This window comes from Anopheles gambiae (genome assembly GCF_943734735.2).
Source record: "Anopheles gambiae chromosome X unlocalized genomic scaffold, idAnoGambNW_F1_1 X_unloc_7, whole genome shotgun sequence".
Taxonomy (NCBI): domain Eukaryota; kingdom Metazoa; phylum Arthropoda; class Insecta; order Diptera; family Culicidae; genus Anopheles; species Anopheles gambiae.
In genome coordinates, this window is record NW_026902681.1 from 7,501 (window position 1) to 15,000 (window position 7,500).

General features: G+C 45.8%; 1 pseudogene; it reads right to left on the reverse strand.

The window, feature by feature from the left end:
* Positions 1–7,377: 7,377 nt before the first annotated feature.
* LOC133394896 (large subunit ribosomal RNA) overlaps positions 7,378–7,500 on the reverse strand; it is a 5,285-nt pseudogene continuing 5,162 nt past the window's right edge.

The following is a 7,500-nucleotide window of genomic DNA, read 5'->3' on the forward strand; positions in this document are numbered from 1 at the left end:
TCGAACAACTTGGACTTTCACCTCTAATTTATATCAACTCACCACTCCCCGAGGGATCCGCAGAATTGCTTCTGGGTCCCGTATCGTTATTTGCGATTCGTGTTTGCATTACACTACATTGAACTATTCCAACTTGTTTATCCGCATGGCGAACATTTGCTGCATTGAACATTAAAGTTCCACTTCGCTCTCCCCTACGTGGGTCTGAGCTTCACTCTCAGGGAAAAAATATGCCACTTTGGTTAGGGAAACCCGGTTTCATCACGCTATGTGCCCTGCACCACCAGCTTAGCGTGAATGCTTCGAGTTTCCCTAAGAAGTTCGATTGGTCTTGCAGAGTTTAAAGACAACGAAGCTTAGTTTCAAGCAATGATATAATATACGCGTATTAAAAACCCTTAACTGTTACAACTTTTATGCTTGAAACCATCGCAACGAAGTCTTTGGGTCCGTAGACCCGTGATGTACTGCTCCAGGAAACGTTTTGAAAGAGTGGAAACTCAAAATCATAGGTTAAGATCATCGGCAGAACTCACCAGACACCACTTTTGCTTCATAAGTTCGGCCTATAGTCATATGACGATTTTCATCGGGGAGGGGACGTATGACCCAAACGGGGGCTTATATGACCCACGGACACTGCAAACCATGCTCCTACGACTAAATAGAGGTTAAAACTACGATTTGGTGAAATCTTCATTTTTGACCTCGGAGCAAGGTACCTTCCCTATAGTAGGCAATGAGTAAATGATCATAATCCCAGGAGGGCAAAAAATGGGAACCCGAGAGGAAAGCGCTGTTGGCGCGCCTAAGCTAGTGGCCCGTAGAGTAAAAAGGGTACCCCCAACAAAGTTGTCGTTTGACGTTCTGGTTGCACTTTTCATCATCTAGGGTGCGTTCCTGACACGTTTTGAGGGGTTTTAGGAAAAAAAAATTTTTCGCCTACTCGAGCTCTCTGGCCCGTTCGGTGCACATTTTTGAAAAAAGCTAGGGAGCTGCCCCTAGGTTCGGGGCGTCACAAAATGTTGAAAAGTGGTCGAAAAACCACTATCCAGAATCGGATGTAGAATCGTTAGACGAACTTAAAATTGTTCTACGACACCCATCTGCGACGTTTAGTATTCGAGATATGGCCCGTCCTAGGTCTGACCGAGCAATTTTTGTTCCGCGCACTTTGTGCACCGTACACTTTGATGTTTGTATGAAAAAGTACCCTACCTAGGGACGCGTAGAGCAAATTTGTACCCCCGGGCATGTTGTCGATTGACGTTCTGGTTGCACTTTTCATCATCTAGGGTGCGTTCCTGACACGTTTTGAGGGGTTTTAGCAAAAAAAAAATTTTCGACTACTCGAGCTCTCTGGCCCGTTCGGTGCACATTTTTGAAAAAAGCTAGGGAGCTGCCCCTAGGTTCGGGGTGTCACAAAATGTTGAAAAGTGGTCGAAAAACCACTATCCAGAATCGGATGTAGAATCGTTAGACGAACTTAAAATTGTTCTACGACACCCATCTGCGACGTTTAGTATTCGAGATATGGCCCGTCCTAGGTCTGACCGAGCAATTTTTGTTCCGCGCACTGTGTGCACCGTACACTTTGATGTTTGTATGAAAAAGTACCCTACCTAGGGACGCGTAGAGCAAATTTGTACCCCCGGGAATGTTGTCGATTGACATTCTGGTTGCACTTTTCATCATCTAGGGTGCGTTCCTGACACGTTTTGAGGGGTTTTAGCAAAAAAAAATTTTTCGACTACTCGAGCTCTCTGGCCCGTTCGGTGCACATTTTTGAAAAAAGCTAGGGAGCTGCCCCTAGGTTCGGGGTGTCACAAAATGTTGAAAAGTGGTCGAAAAACCACTATCCAGAATCGGATGTAGAATCGTTAGACGAACTTAAAATTGTTCTACGACACCCATCTGCGACGTTTAGTATTCGAGATATGGCCCGTCCTAGGTCTGACCGAGCAATTTTTGTTCCGCGCACTTTGTGCACCGTACACTTTGATGTTTGTATGAAAAAGTACCCTACCTAGGGACGCGTAGAGCAAATTTGTACCCCCGGGCATGTTGTCGATTGACGTTCTGGTTGCACTTTTCATCATCTAGGGTGCGTTCCTGACACGTTTTGAGGGGTTTTAGCAAAAAAAAAATTTTCGACTACTCGAGCTCTCTGGCCCGTTCGGTGCACATTTTTGAAAAAAGCTAGGGAGCTGCCCCTAGGTTCGGGGTGTCACAAAATGTTGAAAAGTGGTCGAAAAACCACTATCCAGAATCGGATGTAGAATCGTTAGACGAACTTAAAATTGTTCTACGACACCCATCTGCGACGTTTAGTATTCGAGATATGGCCCGTCCTAGGTCTGACCGAGCAATTTTTGTTCCGCGCACTTTGTGCACCGTACACTTTGATGTTTGTATGAAAAAGTACCCTACCTAGGGACGCGTAGAGCAAATTTGTACCCCCGGGAATGTTGTCGATTGACATTCTGGTTGCACTTTTCATCATCTAGGGTGCGTTCCTGACACGTTTTTAGGGGTTTTAGCAAAAAAAAATTTTTCGACTACTCGAGCTCTCTGGCCCGTTCGGTGCACATTTTTGAAAAAAGCTAGGGAGCTGCCCCTAGGTTCGGGGTGTCACAAAATGTTGAAAAGTGGTCGAAAAACCACTATCCAGAATCGGATGTAGAATCGTTAGACGAACTTAAAATTGTTCTACGACACCCATCTGCGACGTTTAGTATTCGAGATATGGCCCGTCCTAGGTCTGACCGAGCAATTTTTGTTCCGCGCACTTTGTGCACCGTACACTTTGATGTTTGTATGAAAAAGTACCCTACCTAGGGACGCGTAGAGCAAATTTGTACCCCCGGGCATGTTGTCGATTGACGTTCTGGTTGCACTTTTCATCATCTAGGGTGCGTTCCTGACACGTTTTGAGGGGTTTTAGCAAAAAAAAAATTTTCGACTACTCGAGCTCTCTGGCCCGTTCGGTGCACATTTTTGAAAAAAGCTAGGGAGCTGCCCCTAGGTTCGGGGTGTCACAAAATGTTGAAAAGTGGTCGAAAAACCACTATCCAGAATCGGATGTAGAATCGTTAGACGAACTTAAAATTGTTCTACGACACCCATCTGCGACGTTTAGTATTCGAGATATGGCCCGTCCTAGGTCTGACCGAGCAATTTTTGTTCCGCGCACTTTGTGCACCGTACACTTTGATGTTTGTATGAAAAAGTACCCTACCTAGGGACGCGTAGAGCAAATTTGTACCCCCGGGCATGTTGTCGATTGACATTCTGGTTGCACTTTTCATCATCTAGGGTGCGTTCCTGACACGTTTTGAGGGGTTTTAGCAAAAAAAAAATTTTCGACTACTCGAGCTCTCTGGCCCGTTCGGTGCACATTTTTGAAAAAAGCTAGGGAGCTGCCCCTAGGTTCGGGGTGTCACAAAATGTTGAAAAGTGGTCGAAAAACCACTATCCAGAATCGGATGTAGAATCGTTAGACGAACTTAAAATTGTTCTACGACACCCATCTGCGACGTTTAGTATTCGAGATATGGCCCGTCCTAGGTCTGACCGAGCAATTTTTGTTCCGCGCACTTTGTGCACCGTACACTTTGATGTTTGTATGAAAAAGTACCCTACCTAGGGACGCGTAGAGCAAATTTGTACCCCCGGGCATGTTGTCGATTGACATTCTGGTTGCACTTTTCATCATCTAGGGTGCGTTCCTGACACGTTTTGAGGGGTTTTAGCAAAAAAAAAATTTTCGACTACTCGAGCTCTCTGGCCCGTTCGGTGCACATTTTTGAAAAAAGCTAGGGAGCTGCCCCTAGGTTCGGGGTGTCACAAAATGTTGAAAAGTGGTCGAAAAACCACTATCCAGAATCGGATGTAGAATCGTTAGACGAACTTAAAATTGTTCTACGACACCCATCTGCGACGTTTAGTATTCGAGATATGGCCCGTCCTAGGTCTGACCGAGCAATTTTTGTTCCGCGCACTGTGTGCACCGTACACTTTGATGTTTGTATGAAAAAGTACCCTACCTAGGGACGCGTAGAGCAAATTTGTACCCCCGGGCATGTTGTCGATTGACATTCTGGTTGCACTTTTCATCATCTAGGGTGCGTTCCTGACACGTTTTGAGGGGTTTTAGCAAAAAAAAAAATTTTCGACTACTCGAGCTCTCTGGCCCGTTCGGTGCACATTTTTGAAAAAAGCTAGGGAGCTGCCCCTAGGTTCGGGGTGTCACAAAATGTTGAAAAGTGGTCGAAAAACCACTATCCAGAATCGGATGTAGAATCATTAGACGAACTTAAAATTGTTCTACGACACCCATCTGCGACGTTTAGTATTCGAGATATAGCACTTTGTAGGTCTGACCGAGCAATTTTGTACTGAAATGTATGGTGAACATGTAATTCATTAAATAACATTGACTTGCATCGTGCCCTACTTCATCGGCACAGCTGTTATTGACTATCTTTAGTGGAAATGGATTGAGTTTGACCATTTTAAGCCCATTTCCTATGCCGTGCACCAACATTGTGTACCGATCAGGGAAAGTACGCTACGTACGCGTTCATGGATGTCGATGTTGGTACAAGTTGCCTTTCGGGATAGCCGTGCACCAAAACTGTGTACCGATCAGGGAAAGTACAAGACGGAGGGTGCAGCTCGAGCGTACGCGTTCATAGATGTCGATGTTGGTACACTTGCACCAAAATTGTGTACCAATCAGGGAAAGTACAACACGGAGGGCGCAGCCCGGGCGTACGCAATCATGGATGTCCATGTTGATACAATCTACGTGTACGTACCTAGTTTTTGTAGGAAAAGTTGCAATTAAGTGCTTGCATGCTTAAAATGCTCATCTCAACCGGTCACCTTTTGGCCTGCCCTTTTATAACAGAAACCTAGAAAGATACTCGAGATTTTTGTGTTTTTCCATTCGCCCGGGACGACGAAATGAGCTATGTGCACATCGTGCAGAAAATTGTCTTCGCCACGCATGTTTTTGTCCATCCACTCATATAATCACCCGCATTTGTGTTCAACACGGACGGCGCAGCCCGAGCGAACGCGTTAATGTTTATGTTTGTACACACTGCTTGTACGATTCTAGGATTTGGTAATTGCGTCACAGTGCCCGACCGTCGCGGACACCATTCTTGGACAGAAGTCCTAGTACGTAGAGTACTTTCCCTAGGTATGTGCTCGTTCGTGACTATCGTTACGTGCTTACGGACACGCTTGGGTATGTTTACCATACAAGGTTTACTAGGGAAACCTGGGAAGGACGCTTGCCCTCCCGTCGCGGACACCATTCTTGGAAAGAAGTCCTAGTACGTAGCGTTCCTTATTTTACTTGATCAGTTTGTAATGCATTCGCTTTGTTCCATCGACTTCTGCTACTGCTCACTAAGGGGTGTTCGTTTGCGATGTGTACGATAAGCAACTGTCTATCGTAACCAGCAGTTAATCAACACTTTTTACCCAAGTCATAGCAACATAGAGTACTTTTCCTAATCGGTACACAATTTTGGTGCACCTCTAACCTCGCCGGCACTTTATCGTTACGTTTTGTGCACAACCTAGGGACGTGGTGTAAGTTTCATGATTTTTATGTTTGATTTGGTTTATTATGATTGAAAAATACGCTACGTCCCAGAAATTGGAGCTCGACTACTTCCTCCATGTGGCGAAAAAAGTTACTGGGCAACGCCTAGCTTATGCCCCATTTGTACTTCAATTTTCATTATCAGGTTTGAAAAATACGCTAAGTCCCAGAAATCTGAACTCGAATACTTTTGCCACGTGGCGCCAAAAGCTACTGAGAAACGCCTAGCCTTTTACCCATTTATAATTTAGTTTTCGTTATAAGTTTTGAACAATACGCAAAGTTCCAAGAATCTGAACTCGAGTACTTTTTACATGTGCCGCCAAAAGCTACTGAGCAACGCCTAGGTTGATACATTTTTGGTACATGGAGTGTATGCATGCAGGCGTACTGCCGTGCTAGACCGGAAAATCGAACTTGCTACTAGAACGTAAAGTAATTCCCCTAGATAGGTGCTTTTGCATGCCTCTGATCGACGACCATGCAACGTGCGACACGCGTAGCTAGGCTTCCCCAAACAAATTTCCTAGAATAGCACCAAATTGCACACTTTCAGGGGTATATTTTGGTACCGTGTACCGTGCATGGTACAAGTATCAGTAGCTCGTGCAATTTATTTTGCATCGTGTTGCGGTTGCTGGTGCGTCGGGATAGGAGTGTTTCGAGACTTTCGCCAAGCGTTGGTGCCATTTGGTGGATAATTAATGTTCTAGCCACAATAAACGTGCCACATAATGCCAATAAGGAAAAAGCCGATTTCTAGGGACTTCTAGTCAAAATGTTTGCCATCAGCGCTTTCCTGTCGAGTTCCGGATCTGGGACTTAGCGTTTTTTTTTTTTTCACGATCCAATCCAACGACCAGATCGTGAATAAACAATACATACAACAGTGCATCCCTTTAAAGTAGGAAAAGGCCGAATTCTAGGGAGCTCCAGTCCAAAAGGTTGTCATCAGCGCTCTCCTCTCGAGTTCAAGATTTGGGACTTAGCGTTTTTTTCGCGATCCAGCCAAAAGACCAGATCGTGAAATAAACAATTAATATAACTGTACTAGTACATCCCTTCAACTGAAGCAAGTGCACCATACATGACCCGTACGCCAATCATCCATGCACATGACACGTCAACTAAGTCAACACATGACACAACTTGGACAACTGACGGGTAAGTAGGTCATCTCGTACACGACGACACATCGACCAAACCAGGTCAACACGTCACATGCACAAGACATCCTACTACCAAGGCCGACCACCTCGACACACAACGTGTTAACCGAACATGGTCTACAACACCATCATGTGCAAGGCAACCGGCCCAAACGGATCAACTTATACAACTTGTAACGAGCATGTGTGTAAGCTTACTGGTTTGGTCGGCACGTTTCTCACATCAAGACAATCAAGTCCAGAAGGAGGCACGCCGACAAGCTCACTAGTGTTACGTGTTCCGCTCCATACCGTGTCAAGTCACTCGTCTGACACGGAAGTAGCCAGCTCTTGTCCACTAGTGTTAAGGAACGGTCTCCAGACCAAGTCAAGTCACTCGTCTGACAAGGAAAGAGCACGCACCAAGCTTCACCAGAGCACGGTACCACGGTCCCCAGACCAAGATGGTTCGTTACGCCATCGAGGAAGGGGCACGCGATCCCTTGCTACACTCAACTAAGTACACTCTTGCTCTCACAAAAGTATCCCCTGTGTCGACGTGGTCCCCAGACCAAGACGAGCTTGCGCACATCGAGGAAGGGGCACACGGACAAACCACCAAGCATGGGTCGCCTGAGAGGATCGATGCGAACGCATCTCTACAACTCGCAGCTCCCAGCCTGAAGTCCCGTCGTTTGCGGGCGGTTGATAGGTGTCGAAACTAGGTATATC